Raw genomic sequence first — 14457 nt, 5'->3', positions numbered from 1 at the left:
AAACACACAAAGATGTCTTGTAGAATATAATACAGTATTATCAATTAATTACATAACTGCTTTTCTCTTACTTGAAGCAGAACTTTACTAATCTTGTGAGATATTTAGTCCAAGACAATTTAATTATAATATTGGGTACTTTTCCGTTTCGCCAGCGCAAATCTCGCCAAGCAGACTTTATTGGCAGCAACATACAGTATACACATAAAAAATTTAACCAATGTTAGTTTTAAGAATTTTTTATTTTGAAGGCATAAGCATTTTAGTATGGTTTAAAATTTTGTAAAAAACCAATAAATAAAGACAATAAATTTGTAAAAAGACATTAATTTAAGAATTTACTTTGCTTTCATCCTGATTCGCCGGTTCATATCACGTGACCCCAAGTGATCTTATCTCATGTAAACTACGCTACAAAAATATAATTCTCTCAGTAATTATCTACATTAATTTCAAGTTAAATCTTATGGAATACAAGTTCAAATGCAAGAATTATTTTAATTCGTACGAATAGCTTACTCAGAAATTATGTAAAACCGCAGTGCTTTACTTCGCTAGTGCATTCTCATTAGATTTAATGAATTTAACCCTTGATTTTCCTTTTCTATATCTTTGCGTTCAGGTGAGTGGTGTGATTGCATCGTAATTAATTACCGCGAATGGTCTTAGGGCAAAAAATTTAACTATCTTGTAAAAATTCTATGTAATTGTATGTCAGTATTGAAAGAAACAATCAATCTGATAAGAAATGGCTGCAACTTGTTTTGAAAATGAAGGGTAAAAGTTTGCCAGCGAAGATATTCCGTTTGGCATCAGTTGTACCATTATTGGCGACTTTATCGTTTGTGCCGGCAAAACGGAAAAGTACCTAATATTATTTTTCAAACTTTGGTATATTTATATTGTAATAGATGAGTAAGAATTAAGGATACAGTGGATATTTAGCTGAAATATGCTAATCAGCCTAAATGCTACTATTTATCCAGTAATGTTAAATATTTAGGAAGAGAAAAATTTCCACACTTTTTTTTAATAATTCAGGATCTTTATTGATTATTTATAATGGGGATATTTCCATTCTATTTTATTTCTTTCTTCCTGTTAAATAGTCTTAAAATTTGTTTTAATTAAAAATAAATAAAAGTTGTAGATTGATAGAAGCTTTCCGTAATGTGAAACAACCTTTCCATGAATACGTTTCTTCCCATAATGTTATGCAATTGCAACTTTAAAATATTAGATTATGTTAATTAAAATTTGGGTAAAATCCTATAAGAGCCCTTGGCGACAAACTGGGAGAGTGCAGAATCACCCACTGCTCCGCACGTTTCTCAAAATTGCCAACTTGAAAATAGCAAGTAAAAAAATTGGGATAGAGTAGACTTTAAGGTACCCCTTGTATTATGGTGAAGTTGTTGTTTGATTTATCACCAAGTTGTTGTTTCATTTATGGTAGCCTGAGTAGTTGAATGTTATGGAAACCCTATTGTGACATAATCGGGTGCATGATTCTGGAAAATTTTGAATCATGGGATGTTTTGTAAGCGTTTTTGTGGTGTGTGTTGGTTTGATTCTTTAGACAGTAGAATGGCCGAATGTAGTAAGATTAATTTGAAGTTTCTGTACAATTTGGAGCAAAAGGGGAAAAGAGCTTTAATTGACTGGTGTGTAAATGTAGGTTTACTTAGTAGCCATTATAAGTGTTCTGTGTGTAGGAAGGATATGCGTCTAGTCGAACGTAAAAATCGTTTAGATGGATTTGAATGGGTTTGTAGGAAGAAAAGTTCAGATGGTCACTATGTGAAGTGTTCGATCAGAAAGAGTACCTGGTTTGAAAAAAGTCATTTGAGTATGATTGATATTTTGATTTTTACGTGGCTCGGGGTGTACGAAGCGAACTCGAAAATCATGGTAAGTGAATATTTGCTTTTGGTAGTGCTTAAATATATAACATGTTTTTTCTTTTCTATGTTATTTTATTTATTGGTTTAAAATGTATTTTATTGAGATTTTGCATTTTTGTCCCCTATATTGTAGAATTTTGTGCTCCTTTGACTTTTTAAGTGTAAATATATCAATGTGTACATGGACAAAGTAAAGGGAGTGTGCAATGCAAGTTTGTGCAATTCTGGGATTTTTTTTTTAGTGAAAATAGGTCGACGTGTACATGGATAAAGTTAAAAGAGTGCACAATGCCATTTTTGTGAAATTCGGGGATTTTTTTTTTTAAGTGAAAATAGATCGACGTGTACATGGATAAAGTTTGTGAAATAATGAAGTATTTATGACCTAAAGGGTATCAAAATTTACAAAAAAAAAAAAAAAAAAAAAAAAAGAAGCTTAATATTGATTTGTTTGCCTTATTAAACATTTCTCTCAATGCAAGTTGTTTAAGTTGCTCCGTTTGTTGCGCTAATACATTCTCTTTAATTCTGTAGACAGGCATAATCCTTTGCTTAGTTACATTGTTGAAGTCCTGTAACTGCTGTTTCGAGAATTCCGATTAATTTGTCAATCAAAATTTTCTCGTTGTCAGTAACTTCTCTGTCACTTTCTTTACTATCAGTAGCGTATTTTCTGGATCTAGAACTATACTACAGATTTCGCCATTCATTAATTGATTGATGATTGAGAAGGATTGTCATCACAATGAAAACTTCTTTTATATCATCCTCATTTATTACAGCTTGTCCACATTTCTTTACAAAATCCGTTAATTGGAAAATTTCGCCTTTGTTTTGCTATATCCGAAAACCTTTAAAATTAGTGGCTATCATCATCAAATTTAGCTATCCTTCACTGTACATATTTGGCTATGCATCATGAGCTTGGCGACTAACGACAAGTTGTTCTGTTAAATTTTATCTTGCTTCTATCACGCACTGAGACAATTATGCCTGAATTATATTAGTTTTGTTATTTATCATACTTATGTCTATTTCTTTCACGTGCTTAAGGCTTATTAGAGTTCTGAATAAATAAATTCCCACATATATTTCAGCCTTATTGAAGGCCGGCGCTAGATATCTTACCGCCTGATGCAGTCTCTGTGGGTCCTAAATTCTCCGAGTCTCTGCAGCCATACGAGCCCTGGTGCTGGTTCTGGGTTTATGTGAATAACAAATCAATTATTCTTAATTCAAATAGCCATAAATTTAATCTTTGAGTCTATGAGTATCATCAACAAAATCTATTTTTATCACATGGAAAGAAATGTTTGGTAAATGTTTCCTCGTAAACATTTTTTTAGCACATTTAACTTAAATCTGTAATCATCGCCAAGCGTAATGTCAACATATAAGGTTACCATACACCTTTATTATTCAATTACTAACAAGAAAAATTGGGTACTTTTCCGTTTCGCCGGCGCAAATCTCGCCAAGCAGACTTTATTGGCGACAACAGACAGTATACACATAAAAAATATTAAAAAAATCTTAGTTCTAAGAATTCATTTTTTGAAGGCATAAACATTTTAATATCGCTTAAAACTTTATAAAAAGCCGATAAATAAAGACAATAAATTTGTAAAAAGACATTAATTTAAGAATTTACTATGCTTTCATGGTTCAAAATCCTAATTCGCCGGTTTATATCACGTGACCCCAAGCTATCTCATCTCACGTAAACTACTCTACAAAAATCTAATGCTCTCAGTAATTATCTACATTAATTTCAAGTTAAATCTTAATTTGGAACACAAGTTTAAATGCAAGAAATATTTCAATTCGTACGAATAGCTTACTTAGAAATTATGTAAAACTGCAGTGCTTTACTTCGCTAATGTATCCTTATTAGAATTGATGAATTTAACCCTTGACTTTACCTTTTCTATATTTTCGGCTTCGGGTAAGAGCTGTGATTGCATCCTAATTGACTTAACTACTGAAAATGGCCTTAGACATAAAACTGAACTATCTGATAAAAATTTTATGTAATTATATGCCAGTATTGAAAAAAACAATCAATCTGATAAGAAAAAGCTGCGACTTGTTTTGAAAATGAGGCGTAAAAGGTTACCAGCGAGAATATTCCTTTTGGCATCGATTGTACCATTATTGGCGACTTTATCGCTTGCGCCGGCAAAACGGAAAAGTACCAAAAATTGTTTAGGCATCGCTACATGAGTCATTACTGAAGTTGTCATGTTTTGATAAACATGCGGTGATGAAAGGAAAGTATAATAAATAATGATTCCCAAGGTTGGTGTCAGATCAATGATGTATCTATGTGGAATGTTTCAGTTTGAGATGTGTACCATAAAGCGGATACGCAGGAATGAAACCAAGTTACTGATCCTGATCGTACATATTTATGCTAAAAGATTTGTTTCTTCAATAACAATGTATTTCATTTAGTGTCAAAGTGAAATTAAGAATTGGCACACTCCAGATGTTTTATTATGCTCGGAGGGGGGTGGAATCAAATGTGCATGCGTAAAACCTAGGAGAAAAATGTTGTTGGTGGTTTTGAGGTCCGGATTTTAGATCATTTCGGATAATGGACGTCTGGATTTCAGACTTTGTACTGAATTTCTTATTTATTTTGATTAATATAGCAATTGGATTATATGGATGATCTTTAACTTTGTTAGAGATTTCTTGCTGGTAACTTTATGCTTTCTTGACTACTGTTATTATAATGACTTTTGAAATTGCTTGTTTTCATGAATGTGTTTGATTGATTTAGAAATTCTGAATTTTCATCAACAGAGAACCCGTTGGCGCCGTTGCTGTTTTACTCGCCAAGTTCACCTATGGTTGATGGGCGTTGGTTATGAGATATTAAAACACATGGAAGTAAGCCGCGTAAACATGATATTTAAAGAATATAATCAAAGTAATTAAAGAATAAGTAACATAAATTCACGTTAGCAGAGAAAACAATATATTAAGCATATGAAAGTGAAAATTCAAAATTAACTGGTTAAACACGATGCACGAAAATAAATTTGTATTTAATTCAAGTTAGCACAGAAAACAATATGTAAAGCTTAATGGAAGTAGAAAAATCATGTAATATTGAGCTTTGTAATAATGACCCTTTTTCTTGGCAATTTCTTGGGAAAATTGAGATCTGTCTTTGAATATCTTTCAGTATTATAAAATTCCAAAATATTTATGTTTTTAACAGTGCAGTTTCTAAAGAAATTGTGAATTTACGATTAATATCTTCATTGCATAATTTTAAAGTACTTCCAAAACTACGATTGAAAATCCATTGTGATCGCATAAATGAAATGAATAGATATTCTCATTTAAATAGAAACTTAATTGCAACTGATTACATAAAAGTTTTTTTAGTAATAAATTATATTCTGCTCTGACTTATTTTTTTAAATTTTATGTATATGTTCATGTATTGCACGAAAAAACCAACATATTAACTTTACATTTGGCATATCGATTTTTATTAAGACTTGCTTTTTTGCATGTAACCAGGGTTCATAGCGGTCCTTATAAGTGCTTATAAGTCCTTATATTTGAAAATAAAATATAAAAGCCCTTATAGGTGCTTACTTTTTCTTTAAAGCCCTTATTTTTTTGTTTTTAGTGCTTATTTTTTGCTTTTAGTGCTTTTTTTTTAATGAACGCGCTATTTTCCCCCTACCAAAGCCAAAACTAAATAAACAACTTTTCTTAATATTGAATGTCAGGTGGTGAATCATACTCCCGGAAATAGCTTTTCCCCCTTTCTCTGCATTAACATAACCTTTGGTGCGCACAAAGAGTACAGACAGGTGCCCGTCGTTATATTGGTCAAAGAATTGCGAAAGCAGTAGAAAATTTCGGTACATTCGGCATTCTTTTCCTCCCACCCAAATACTATACACGTTTAAATTTCTATCCAGATCTTAATAATTTGCATTCTCGTTCCGCTTGGTCAGTTCATATTTGTGTTTATTATGATCATTATGCTTATATTACGAGTATATGTATGAATGTTTATAATAACAGTTGCAGTAACTGCTGAAGTATAGTAAACTTCCAAAAATGGTTGTATTTTAACACAGCGTTTTAGGAATAATACTCGGAATGGCTTAAATAAAGGGAAAGTAATCGAATAGTCAAAATAATTTAATTTTTTTTGGCCAATACATTATATAGTGCGAAGATTGGGAGGTTCTCCCCTTTCTCCGCAAAATCTCAAATATTGAAACTGTTACAAGTTCGCTGCAAAACAAGCAACGGACTTTTTTTTTTTTTTTTGTCACTTTCCAATCTGGATTGAATAGGACTAAAAGTTCTGCGGTCTACCAACCCAAGCGAAGAATGATTCTATTGCGGAAATTTAACGCCGTCTGTTGAAAATTAGAATGAAAAACACCCCAGTTACTCATATTTAGTTCTTTATTCTCCCAATTTCAGCAGCTGTTGATTCCGATTGCATAATATCACGTAGGGAAGAATTATGGCACACGTATTGTGCAATTACGTTTGCGATATTTCGCAGAGATAATTAATTAATTAATTTTGATGTTCTGTTTGAGATTTGTTTATGAACACTTAAAAGAGTTTTACTGTGCTTGCTAAGCAGAATATTTTTCAGTTCCATTGGTTTATTTTTATATGATTCACATATCAAAATGTCAAAAGCATTTATTTAGCGGAAAAATCTAAAAAGTGGCTACAGTCAACCCCCCTCCTCCGCTCCTCTTTTTCAAGTTACGCTCAACTGTCCGAATATTCGCCAGTTTCCAAGTATGCGGCTTAGTTAAGCTTTTACTGTTAAAGGATGACTGCATGAAGCAAATTTCTGTCTTCTGATTTCAGAAATGTTCCTCTTTTTTACTTAAATTACTTTGCTTGCAATATCTGTTAAGAGAAAACTGATATACAATGAAAATTTAGAAAATATTCAGAATTTAGATTTAAATTATTTAAATATTAATATGAGTGGAAAAATAAATTGTATTTATTATTAGGTTCCAAGCAAATACAATAAATATGCCTTATTATTATTTATTTTCTCTATTTTGAACTGAAATTTCATCATTAAATCTTGTAATATAGTTTAGTTCTGCATAGTTTTTTTTTTTTTTCTCTCATTGTAAACTAGTTCTGTAAATTGAACTGTTATTTAAAATTTAAAGGAAAAAAAAAAAGTAATTATTTTCCATGGTTGAGGTAATGCTTATTCTCTCTTAATAAATACTGCATTTCTCATATTTTAAATTGCAAGTCTAATTAAGGTTATGCAGTTGTGTATAATGTCATTAGACAGGTGCTTATTTTTTTTCTTAAAATGTGCTTGAAAAGTGCTTATTTTTTTAACTAAAATGTGGCTTTGAACCCTGTGTAACTCATAACGAGAACCAAGGAATATATCATTTTTTGTGCACTGCTTTGTAACTGATATACAGCTCATCAGCAGCTAAACAGTAAAGTGACTGAACTCTGGTAGTTTAGTTAGCCAAGCTAATGGGCAAGTTGTATGATTGTTTTCATGGTATTCCCAATATGTAACGTGGATTCAAACCAGTGTCCTTCAGAAAGACCTCCTTGAAGGCATCTTTTCTTTTAGGCAGATATCTCTCCCATGCTTTTCCATAATTTAAACAAACCCAAATGATGTATGCTGCTAAAAATTTTATTTAAAGTCCATATTTAATAACATTACAAAAATTGCAAATATGGTCCAAGTTAGATCATTTTTAAATGCATATATTTATTTTAATTACACTAATTGTATATATTTATTATATGAATATTTTAAATGTCCATTTTATCATTAATTATTATTAATATATTTATGGACAACATTTCTTTTTTGATTGTTCTGTCCAATGTATCCTTGATTTTAATTTCACATTTAAATTTTCACACCATAATTTTATAAGTCTTCTGAAATTTAGTCACAATTTCACTCAATTTAACCGCGTAGTTCACAAATGCAGCATAAAATCTATGTTAATATCAGTCACCAAGGATGTATGGATTAGGTTTTTCATGCATAACCATGAGTTTTTGAGTATCCATAAAACTATTCTGTCATTTTAGAGAATCAATAATACTTTTTATTTCAGTTTAATCATCTCTTTGTGTGTCACACCTGAAATCTTCTCAAATGTTATTGTTTTGTTTATTTCATGCTTATGACTGCATAAGAAGACTTAAGTGAAACAAATGTGTCACAAGCAGTGACACTGAGATGTTATTTCACATATAACTGAGAAGTACAGCACTAATTAGCACTGTAATTGTTAAAGAAAGTATCCTGGCTTGTAAAAAGCTTCGTTGCATGTAATGTGAACTTAATAACTTTATCATTTTAAAAATAAGAAGGGTTTGTGTGTACTTAATTCAATATACAAAGCATGTGAGAGCTAGCTGAAAAAGGCATGCTTTTGTGAATATTTTCTAGGGTAAATAGGCTCATGGAAAACCACGAAAATGTCACAAAATTCACAAAACACATACGAAAAAAATAACCTGCACAACCAGCTCGTTTTTCAGGATTTGAGCCGAGATTGAACTACCACTATTCAGCCTTCTTAACCACTCGTAGGACTAAATATGTAATATGTAATATCATGTAATCAAAAGTTAACTATGTGTTGTGTAACAGGATTGCTTTCTCAAGTATCGAGGTAGGAAATACTTAATCTATTCTTTTTTTTAAGTGTTTGGTCATGGTATTATTCATTACATGTACTTTCCATAATTCATATAGAATATTAATATTTCTACTACAAGTGTCTTTTTTAAATTTTTAAGTGTTTTGCTTGTTGATATTCTCAAAATTGTATCTGATAATTAGTATAATAGGTATAAATACAGTAGACATATATAATCGATCAGGAGTGGCTAAACTTTATGTCAGTGAGAACCACAACTGCATATTTACATCATAGGTGAAGTAGGTTTCAGACAGCAAGAAATGTCGATTCCAAACAATCATTCAGTGACAGTCTTAGTTCAATAAGAGCCATGTGCCTGTAATAAATTAATGAATGCATGACTTTTAATACATCCATTTTACATAAACAGTTTTTCAATGTTATTTTTATCAATTTACTTGTAAACAGTTTAAAGCATTTTATGTTGAAACAACTGCTTGTCTTTCATAGTATATTTGACAGTGCCAATAATTTTCAGTATTGAAATTCTATTCAGTAGCATTGTTAATAAAACTTTTGAAGAGTCATTTGCACTTGGATTCATTACACAAGTAGTGGCTTGCTAATTTTGATGACTTTGAGTATCCATAAAACTATTCTGTCATTTTAGAGAATCAATAATACTTTTTGTTTCAGTTTAATCATCTCTTTGTGTGTCACACCTGAAATCTTCTCAAATGTTATTGTTGGAAAAGCATTAACAATATATTATCTGGTTAAAGTTTTAAGCCATAAATATTGTTTTTCTCATAATTTTAGATGACCATACCAATAATAAAAACATTACTTAATTAATTATTTAAAATGCATATTTTGGCAGGTGATGAAGTCAAAATATTTTATCGGTTGGAAACCTCATGATTCTGTGTGCTTAACGCTACGTTAACAGCCATGTTACCAATTATCATTAACCCCTCTCCCGCCATATTTTCTTCCACAAACTAGCATCTGTCACCGAAAACTTCCTTTATTATATGAAAATATTTCTATCTATTTGTTAAAAGTTCATAAATAATAACGTGAAAATACAAAAAAATAATAATAAATAAGTGAAGAATAATTTAAATTGGCAAATGCGAACAATGACGGTGATAATTCAACAAAATAAACGTTAGAGGAATGGTTGCAACCTTCTTACAAGCGAATAGGTTGAATCTGCCGGATTACCAGGTTTGAACTATTATCGCCAAAGTTGGCGATGTTTACATTTGCCGGGTTCTTTGCGGAAGTGTTCCGAAATTCTAATTAGATGTAAACAAATTTCATTTAATAATAATTAAATGCCGTGTAAAGCTTCAAACTTATTTTTTTTTTTAACTAATACTTAAAAGATCTAACATTGTGGTTCTCAACCTATTTTGCCCTATTCCACCCCTTTCACCATTGCTAGAAGATCATTCCCATCATGCCCTTCCTTTTCAGTACTTGAAAAATGCATATATATATATTTATTTAGATTGCTTTTGAACTTACTTTATAAATTAAACCAAAAAAAGTACAGAAAATGTTGGTATATACCAGGATTCGAATAAAAATAGTTTTTTATATTTATAAACCACAGCTGCCAACTCTGCTTTTTCTTCTGGTCTCCTGGTAGATCACCAAATCTCGATAAACTTGTCTCAGTTGCAACAAACAGGGCGAAAAGAATGACCGGGGTAAGAAACGTTTTTGTTATTATTTTGAAAGGAAAAATCAGTGACAAGATCTTACTTACCATTGTATCATTCATCAAGAAGCGCTTTGTGCTCGACATTTCCAGAAGAAATTTGCAAAGTTATGGAATTCATAATTATATTATTGTTAACCTCATTATTACTACAGCTTTTAATCATCGCCAGTTTAAAGAATTTTTAGTTGAAATGGAGAGCGAGTACTCAGATCTTCTGCTGAATAATAAAGTGCGTTGGTTATCAAGAGGAAATGTTTTGAAATGTTTTGCATCCTTATTAACAGAAGTTAAAGCATTACTCCTTGAAATGAGTGTTTATAATCCAGAACTAATGAATGATCAGTAGATCCAAAAATTTTATTTTATGGTAGACGTTACATCTCATCTAAATCAGCTTAATCAAAAAACTATAGGGAAGAGGTGTGTGTGTGTGTGTGTGATTATGGCAAAGCCTCGAGGGCTATCTGCCTAAGAGGAGGGATGCCTTCGTGGAGGACTTTCTAAGGGAAACTGGCTCGTTTTTAACACGTTACACATGGGGAAAACCACGAAAACGCCCATGCAGCCAGCCCGTTCGCGGGATTCGAACCTCCTATAGGGAAGAGGAAACACAATTTTTCTGATGTTGGAAGAAGTTATTTCATTTGAAAGCAAATTATCTCTTTCTGCTCAAGATTTTTGAAACAGAAACTTTGGTTCACTTTCCAAGCCTGTTGAAACATTCTCAAGAAAATAGATCTAATATTGACATTTGCCATTTCAAAACAACAGTTTTATGACAGAAGTTTTTCTCAGCAGGTTTCAGGAATTCTGAATCAGCAAAGCAACATTAGCCTTTGTTAAAAAACCTCTTAATACTAGTGCAACGGAATTGCATTTCTCTGTTTAATATTCACATTGGCAACTCTGAAATCAATTGCTGAATTTAAAAAAAAAAAAATTATGAAACTTGAAATTTGAACATTTTAAGTGCTGATGTAGAAACATTGGAGAAAAATAAATGTGTGCTTAGTTCACAGCACAAGTAATCTGGAGAAGGAAAACATGTGGAATAATATTATTCCCGACTCATGTAATCAGCTTAAAAAACTAACGTTTGATGTTTTTCTTATTCGAGTCTACATATTCATACGATCAATAATTTTCAAGCATGAACTTTTTGTCAAGAGTAAATAGAGAAGTCATCTTATTCATGAAAACTTGTAATAAGGCTTAAAATGAAAAACAACATACAAAATGCAAACTTTTCAAGAAGATGCAAGGCCATTGTTTACATTAGTGTTTTGTTAGTCATTATTGCGATTCAAGTTTTTCAATATATTGCAATTCTCTTTTATCAATAAAATAGTATCGTTATTAAGTATAATATCAAGTTTTATTCGACATATATATATAGTTTAACTAAGACTTAAAAACTGAAATATTGAGTTAATTTTAGGGAGTGTTGTGGAGCGAAAAAAGATGTAGTGTTGAGAAAGGTATAAGATGGTTTGGACATATGCAGAGAATGAATGGAAGAAGATACTTGAAAAGAGAATACAAGTATTAATAAATACAGTGCTGAACTGTTGATAATTGACTCTGTTGACTAATGAGTTTGCCTTCACTGGCCAAAGGGATATAAAACTGAACTGAGAGCAAATTGTGTGCCATCTCAAACCTTTTCTGCTGCATGTACTATGCCCTAAAAGGCTGAATTGTTATTATGCCCAACAGTGTTATGTTGTTATATGTAAAGATTTTAAACAATTATTTTTTTGTAACTGTTTCTGAAATTATTAACTTAGTGTTTTATGTTCAGTTTCAGCAGTTTTCTTAGTGTTGATTAAAGAGTTACTGTTTATTACATTTGCTATTCCTTATTACTGCACTAAAGGCTATGATTCTGTATACATTAATTAGCAGCATGTTTAAATTCTTAGTTAAAGGTCTTCAATTTAGTTTCATAATTATTTATTGTATACCTTCTTCATATTCATCTTAAATTTCAGAAGAAATTTACTTCCCAGTTTAGTCCTTTGAAGCAACTTATATGTAAATATTGTATAGCATATTCTGTTATGTACTGACTATTGAAATGCATTTTTATTTCTTTTTTGCAGGACATTTTGCAGTTTGAAGTCTCTATGTACTACTGAGGTAAAAAAATTCTTTTATATCTAATCTGAAAATGAAATATTTTTTCATAGGCAATAAATTCAGTTCTTGACAACTGCATTCTAAATTAGAATTTTAAGCACATGTGAGAAAACAGGAAAGTGCTTTCCAGTATTTAATTTTAAAAAAAGTTGAATTTTTATTTTCAGAAATCATCTTAAATTTATTTAATAAAGATCATGGCAAATGATTCCAAAATTTTTGGTGCATGTTTTACTTGTCCCCAGAACTTTCTGAGTTGTCCTGCTGTGGATAATTTCTACATAACCACTGAATTTCTGTGATTCTGATTAATTCAGGCTCCTAAGAACTTGATGTTTGTGTCATTATTTGATTTTTAGGAAAGTGATTATTCTAAACCTCATGTTTATAAAAAAATTTACTGTAGTTTGAAAATATGAGTCTTGGATGATAATATCAGCGACTCTTTTAAATATAAGCTACAACTTGCTTAAAAGTATCTTATGCAGTTAATGCCACTAGATACCTTTCAACATAAAAAACATCTTCAGAATTATTTTTATTTCTTGCATTTGCTGCAAACATGAAAGAAAAGAAAAATCTTATAATTAAATTTTGTTGCTGTTAAACATTTCTGTAGTAGAAGATAAGCATGTTTAATTTATAATACTTTTTATGTATTGTTTGACATATTTAGAAGTATTAAATATGTATATGATGCACAATTTTGAAATCTACAAAATAAATTTTGTTGTATATAAAATTTAATTATAAATATTGAAGTAAAATAACAGACAATAACATTGCAAAATTAAAAATTTACTCTTACAAACACTTCAAAAAAGTGAGAATAAAATGCATTAAAAATTTAAGCAATATTTTTTATAATTTAAAAAAGTATCTCTTCATATAGTATTAATAAATACAGTACAAAGTTCGAAATCCGCACTAGCCGATTCCGGATTTGGGATATTTCCAAATCCTGTGGGGGGCTGTAAAGTAATGTTGCTTTCTTACATTAAATTCAAACAAATAAATTTGTAACAAGTTTTTATTTTTAAGCAATAATATAATCACCCTCGTTATCAGCAACCTTTTGCCATCTAGTATGCAGATTTCAATCCCAGATCAATAAAAATCAATTGGTTTTTGAGTAAAATATCTCAAGATGGCATTTTGGACATCATCAAAATTTTGAAATTTTTTGTTACTAAGAAAATGTTGTAGGGATTGGAATAAATGGAAATCCGAGGGTGCGATATCGGGCGAATATGGTGGGTGAGGCAGTACCTCCCACCCCAATTCATTATGTTTTTCCAGTGTTCGTCTTGCACAGTCGTGTTGCAGAATGACGCCTTTTCCGTTGACAATCGCCGGATATTTTCCAATTAAAGATTGGTTCACTAGATCCAATTGTTCAGAATAAAGGTCTACATTAACAGTTTTTCCAGATTTCAGCAATTCAAAATGCACAATTCCACGAATACTCCACCAAATACCCAGAAGTGCCTTTTCGGGATGTAAACCCTTTGTAACCCCTATTAAAACTGCCTTTTGAGTTTTGGATTATCATATAGGACTTATTTTTCTGTCTCCACTAATCAAGCGATCAAAAAATGGTTCTGTATGGTGCCGTTGAAGCAATACATTGCGTGTGATGGATAGGTTGGCTTTGTTCTCTTCGGACAGATTATGGGGGACTCAAACACCTGCTTTGCTTATTTTTCCATTCTGCTTTAAATGTTTTTGGTCGACCAAGGTTGGTTAAGAGTGTTTGACAGTTCCTCGATTGTTTGACATTGATTTGCGTCCACTTCTGCCCTTAGCATGTTGTTGTCTATCGTTGTTGTCGACATGCGTAGAAACGACATTACTTTTTGGTCCCCCTAATAATAGATCATCAATTTAAATCTGGTAAGATGGCATGCAGAAATTATACAATTAAAATTATGAAATTGTAATTTATGAAATAAAGAACAATTATGATCTAAAGGGTATCAAAATTTACAAAAGAAAGCTTAATATTTGTTTACTTTATTAAACATTT

The 14457-nt window shown here is 31.1% G+C and overlaps 1 long non-coding RNA gene across 8 annotated transcripts in view; it reads right to left on the bottom strand.

The window, feature by feature from the left end:
* Nucleotides 1-7574: 7574 nt before the first annotated feature.
* The window catches only part of LOC146995853 (uncharacterized), a 99257-nt gene continuing 92374 nt past the window's right edge, over nucleotides 7575-14457 (bottom strand). For 6 of the 8 annotated variants that reach the window (XR_015042574.1, XR_015042578.1, XR_015042575.1 and 3 more), the window contains exon 4: nucleotides 13157-14296. This is a non-coding gene — a long non-coding RNA (uncharacterized LOC146995853). Of the gene's footprint in view, nucleotides 8937-13156; nucleotides 14297-14457 lie in introns of those variants that run through there. The other 2 variants (XR_015042573.1, XR_015042576.1) reach the window with 1 other exon arrangement.

This window comes from Stegodyphus dumicola, chromosome 8 (assembly GCF_044657685.1).
Source record: "Stegodyphus dumicola isolate Sdum_Otavi_A_Nest chromosome 8, ASM4465768v1".
In the NCBI taxonomy this organism is placed as follows: Eukaryota; Metazoa; Arthropoda; class Arachnida; order Araneae; family Eresidae; genus Stegodyphus; species Stegodyphus dumicola.
Note: the sequence above shows the minus strand (reverse complement) of the source record. Positions and strands in the feature narration are given on the sequence as shown.